The sequence below is a fragment of the Musa acuminata genome, chromosome BXJ2-11, assembly GCF_036884655.1.
Source record: "Musa acuminata AAA Group cultivar baxijiao chromosome BXJ2-11, Cavendish_Baxijiao_AAA, whole genome shotgun sequence".
In the NCBI taxonomy this organism is placed as follows: domain Eukaryota; kingdom Viridiplantae; phylum Streptophyta; class Magnoliopsida; order Zingiberales; family Musaceae; genus Musa; species Musa acuminata.
In genome coordinates, this window is record NC_088348.1 from 30,973,450 (window position 1) to 30,979,042 (window position 5,593).

General features: G+C 39.4%; 3 non-coding genes across 3 annotated transcripts; all 3 read right to left on the minus strand.

The window, feature by feature from the left end:
- Positions 1 to 4,495: 4,495 nt before the first annotated feature.
- Positions 4,496 to 4,569, minus strand: TRNAI-AAU (transfer RNA isoleucine (anticodon AAU)). The gene has a single exon. It is a non-coding gene; the product is annotated as a tRNA-Ile (tRNA).
- A 93-nt stretch (positions 4,570 to 4,662) lies between these two features.
- On the minus strand, positions 4,663 to 4,736 carry TRNAI-AAU (transfer RNA isoleucine (anticodon AAU)). Its single transcript has one exon. It is a non-coding gene; the product is annotated as a tRNA-Ile (tRNA).
- A 94-nt stretch (positions 4,737 to 4,830) lies between these two features.
- TRNAI-AAU (transfer RNA isoleucine (anticodon AAU)) lies at positions 4,831 to 4,904 on the minus strand. The gene has a single exon. It is a non-coding gene; the product is annotated as a tRNA-Ile (tRNA).
- Between the last annotated feature and the right edge of the window lie 689 nt (positions 4,905 to 5,593).

The window sequence follows — 5,593 nt, forward strand, 5'->3', positions numbered from 1 at the left end:
CCCCCCCCTCTCTCTCTCTCTCTCGAAGACACACACACAGAGAGAAGAGACTCTAAAAAGGTGGAAACAGGGAAACGGCGAAGAATGGTCAGACTGACGGGAACGGAAGAGGCAGGAGAGATCGCACGGCCTGGATCGACAGATGGATGACTTCGGGATGGCACTAGCTCAGAGGAAGAGGAGGAGAAGGTGGAGGAACGGGAAGTGTAGATCGGCAGGCGAAGCCGATTCGTCGTGGGAAGGCTTGAGGAGGGGTGAAACCTGCGGGGTGGGGCTGCTGCGTCCCTCTCGCCCCTCTCGTGTACCGTTTGCCCCACAGCCGGCTCACGTTCCTCACGAGGAACGAAGAAACGACATGGGCGTGGGCTCGGCCGAGAAATGTTACGTGTCGCGTGATGCGGTGCGCGTTATGACGCTTCCGTATCCTGATGGAGGCGAGAGGTGGGTCCTGAAGGCGGAGACGTTCCTAATCCTGTGCCTTCTCTTGGACTCGCGTTGTTTGATCGAGGACCGACGCCCTTGCCGCAAGGGTGTGGAGCCACGCGTCTCGCTCAAGACAGGAAGCACGTATGACGTAATCCATGACATCGACGGAGACGTGTGGGTCCCCTGTCATTATGACCAGTAAAACCGTAGTTGACCTGTGGGCAAAGCACTTTTCAGAGTAGCTGAACAATCCTTCACCTCTGTTGTGGATTCATAAATTATTTCTTATATCAAATTAATCTTTCAATTAATTGTTTCATGATAATCAAATTATTCCTGTTTTCACTATAAAATTATCGTAGGCTGGAAAGAAATAAACATAATATTAATACCTCTTTACTCATATTAATACCTCTTTACTCATAATATTAATAAACATAATATTAATACCTCTTTACGACCCAAATCGCATCTCAGCCCGTCTTGGTAGGGTCCTCAGGTAGCCACGTCGGTCGAGAGGAGGGTATAAAAGACGGGCAATATTTAGATGAATAGGATTTCTGGGAAAGTGATCCAGAAAGTTCCATTCAATTCCTTGATAGAATTCTCGTGGGGTGGTTAGATGGTTGCAACGCGCCTCGATCGAGAGAGAGGGAGAGAGAGAGAGAGCTCCCGTATCCTCGTCAAGGTCATCGATCAGCGGAACTAGGAAGTCCTTACCGATTCCGACGACGCTGACTCCGACGCGAGCCCTCGGACGCCGCGTTCGTCGAAGTCGACCGAGCCACTCTCTACGACACACGTCTTGGTTCGGCACTCTCCCTTTTCACGCCCCTCTGAACTTGGTCTTTAGATGCGTTCGTCTATGGCGTTTTTTGGCGATCGGCAGTGGTTCTTGAGATGCTGGTTCTTTTTCTTTCTACTTCTTGACTTAGCGATAGGTCTCGGTTCCTTTTTCTTTATGCTTCTTGATTGGGGCGTTAGATGATTCGATTCAACTTGGTGCTTGTCGGTTCTTTATCCTTATGCTCCTTGATTCTGCAATAGGTTGTTCTGCTTGATATGTTGATATGTTGGTTCTTTTTCATAGTGCTTCTTGGTAATAGATGCTGGTTCTTTTTCGATTCGCATGTTATGACAGTCTTTAGTTTGTATTCCGATTGATTTTTTTTTTTTTATTTAGTGCCTATATCGATGTTGGTTGATTAGTTGCAAGCCTTTGTGACACTCATCTTTAGCTGCATTCCTCTGTGGCGTTCTTTCTCTGTTCGGTCGGAAGTGGTTCTTGATATCTTAGTTCTTTTCTTTGTATTTAATGGCTTTGTGATAGGTTGTGGTTTCTGTTTTTATGCTTCTTGATCTTCCGTCGGTATGGTTCTTCGATTCGAGTTTTGGCCGATCCGTGGATTTGTTCGGTTCCTCCTGAGTTTCTCCCGATCTTTGTGGATACTTGTAGCATACTTGCTGTCTTGTCTAAATTCATGACCAACGATAGGTGGAATATAGATAAGTTGTACTCCTCTTTCTCTTGCTTCTGCTCGATTCTGCAACAGGTTGTTCTGCTTTATATGTTGGTTCTTTTTCTTTACGCTTCTTGATTTCCAGATTTTTGGTTTATATTCCAATTGATTCTTTTTCGAATGCCTATACCAATGTTGGTTGATTGTCTGCTAGTGCGATGATCCAGGATGTAGTTTATACGAGTTCGTAATCGAGTTACTTCCTACGACGCGTCAGATAAGAAACTTTTTGGTTGATTAGCTGCTAGTGTGATAATTCGGGATGTGATTTGAATCGGATCGAGAAATATGGAAAATATAGTTAGGCTTTAACCCAAATCAATCCGATTGGATGGTTTGGTCTGTGCGTACTTGGCATCATTGCACCCGAATCGCTTTAGTGTTTGGTGTTTAAATTGATGGGGATATAAAGTGGAATAATCTTTATATATGAACAAATACTAACAGTTAAAGCAAAATTAAATGAAATAACAATCAAATAGAACACTCAGATATACATAAAAAAACCCAAAATCACGTGGTAAACTAGAGATAATCCATTATGAAAATAATGAATATATAAATCTCAATCTCTCGTTCAAAACCAATAATCATAAGAGAATAACTAGGATATAAGGATTACGTCACTATCCACAATATCTAAAATCTCCCCAAGTAATCATAGCAAGAGTTTACTGTAGATTTGATCTAATCGAGAACACTGTTAGATGATTGAGAACAGTCTTTTACGTTGTCTTTATTTTTTTCCCTTTTTTTCTTTTATTTTTCTATTTTTTTTATTGCTACAGTTTTCTCTCAAAAATACAGTCACATCCCAAAACGCGGTCACCAAACCCTCCTTATATTAATCTTGGTTATGTTAAGAGATTTAAGAAATTTCGATTCAGGAGTTCTCCAGAGTCTGTTTAGTTTGTACATGGGACTCCGCTCCTCTTTATAGATGTAGTGGTAGTAGTAGCTGTATTGGCTGCGATCATCGAGAGCGAGTGGACGGTAGGGGTTCGGGCTTGAGGCGACGGGAGCCATGGAATCGCGGACCATGGCCACTTTTCGAGAATGACTGCGCCGGAAGCGGATTCCCCCCTCCACAACGATCACTACACAACTACTTCATCCCCCTCTGACTCCAGCGATGACGTTCCCGAGTCCTTGGTCACGCGTTCACCGACCCACGCTCTACCACCTTATCTTGGTTCGGCTCTCTCCCTTTTTATGCCCATTTGAGATTGGTCTTTAGTTTTTGTTCCCCGTGGCGTTTTTTCGCTGTTTGATAGACAGTGCTTCTTGAAATTGTGGTTCTTTAATCTTTTTAGTTCTTGGTTTTGCGACAGGTTTTGGTTCCTTTACTTCTGGCGATAGGTCTTGTATATTTTTCTTTGTGCATCTCGATTTTTCAAAGTTGGCTTGATTATTCATATTGATGCTTTGTAGATACTCTCTTTATCCTCCTTGATTTTGTATTAAGCTATTATGATCGCTTGATACGTTCGTTTCATGCTTTTTGAGATGCTGGATGCTGCCATCAGGCTGATTTCCTCGGCTTTGCAATACTTCCCCGGGTCAACAAATATGATAGCTGAAAATGGACACCGAAACGCTTGCTATAGAGCTGGATCCAGTGCTACTAAATGTACACAATGACATTTTCAACAAAGTTTGAACCTTCAAACGAACACCAAAAATTAAAAAAGTTGACAATATAATCTAAAACGAAAAAATAATTGACACCATTTGAAAGTGTCATTCTAAAACTCAAGGCTGCTTCGTTCTCCATCGTTTATGAAATCAGAACATATGTTGATTTATTATCACTTGTTCTCTTCATAATTTTGTGAGGTCTTTTTTTCTCATGGTTTTACTTTGGTAACGTGATCAACAATTTACAATTGAAGCAGTACCAGTCACTTTCTCTCTCTCTCGCTCTCTCTCTCTCTCTCTCTCTCTCTCTCTCAACGGTCAATGCAGCCGGCCGTACAGGTGTGGGATCAGTAAAATCCCATATTGTCAAAACGTGAATAACTTGGCCGAAACACTAAAAACAATAATAATCCCATGAACACATTCCACTGAACGCGTCAGAATGCCAAATGTGTTTTTGTTTTTAATAGGCAGAAAAGCAATAAAAACCACACAAATTTTTGTTAAAATCATTAGGTGCCCCGATTGGTTTTTGGAGCTCATGAACAAATGAATCAATTATTTCTAATATTCTTAATTTTAATATTCTCTTTTGAAAAAATTCTGATACCTAAGTATAATTTGAATTATTTTGAAATCAAACTATTTTTTATGCATATAAATCAAATTTCAAGAAGTGACTTACCGGAGAATTAAGTTATAACTACGGTATTTAAACCCTCGGATACAACGCTTCTCAATTGGTTAGATATGCAAATTTGAAATTAAAAACACTACAATTAGAAACGTGAGTGTTATGATTAAAATTAGAAACACTAAAATTAAAATCACACTAAGTTAAACACTATTTCAATTACATTAATTTAAATAAAAATAAATTTTCAAAAAATTAATTAAATTATAAAAAAATTTGGCCCATACAGGTTTCGAACCTGCAACCTTCGCGTTATTAGCACGACGCTCTAACCAACTGATCTAATAGGCCAATATATTTAATTTCACATGATAATAAAATTGAGTAAAATATTCAAAGAAAAAAATGATAGTTTTCAAAAAGATTAATGTAAAAACAATTAAATGGCCCATGTAGGTTTCGAACCTGCGACCTTCGCGTTATTAGCACGACGCTCTAACCAACTGAGCTAATAGGCCAATATATTTAATTTTACATGACAATAAAATTGAGTAAAATATTCAAAGAAAAAACATGACAGTTTTCAAAAAGTTTAATGTAAAAACAATTAAATGGCCCATGCAGGTTTCGAACCTGCGACCTTCGCGTTATTAGCACGACGCTCTAACCAACTGAGCTAATAGGCCAATATATTTAATTTGACATAAAAATAATTTTAGATATATAATTTAAAGAAAAAAATGAAAATCTTTTTTTTTTTTTTTTGACGAGTTTGTCTTCCATCTGCTTCATACAAAAAGATGCAGCATTTTTCTACTTCTCCCTTCATTTTTCTGACCATATCTTCCACTGTAACTTTCCCTGACCCACCCTCATATTTCTTCCACCATGTCTCTCCCAGGACTGAGAACCATCTCTATGCATTTCATTTCTTTGAAAATATCAATCTCCCCCTTTTGTCATTCCAAAAATATAGCATCGACTATTTCACTCTCATCAAAAGTTTAATTATCAGTGGAGAGCAGCCCTAGAAATTTTATATAGTGTGATTGTCTACGGTGATGTTAGCTTTTTCATGAATCCTGTCAAACGTCTATTCGTCATCGAGACAAGTTAATAGTTCTTACCATTTCCTGATATGTGTGTCGGCCATCAAAAAAGTGTCTGTTCTTTGGGCAACCCGTAAATGTAACCGAGAGATCAGGCATCATACTATTTCAAATACAGCTTAAAGTAGCCTTTGCCAGGAAACCTGGAAGAGCAAGTTTGGAAATTGCAAGACATACAAGTGTCTCCCTCCAAACCAAAACAGGTTATCTTAGATACATGAAAAGATCCAATATTAAACAACAAAACGCTCGAGTCATAAATAATA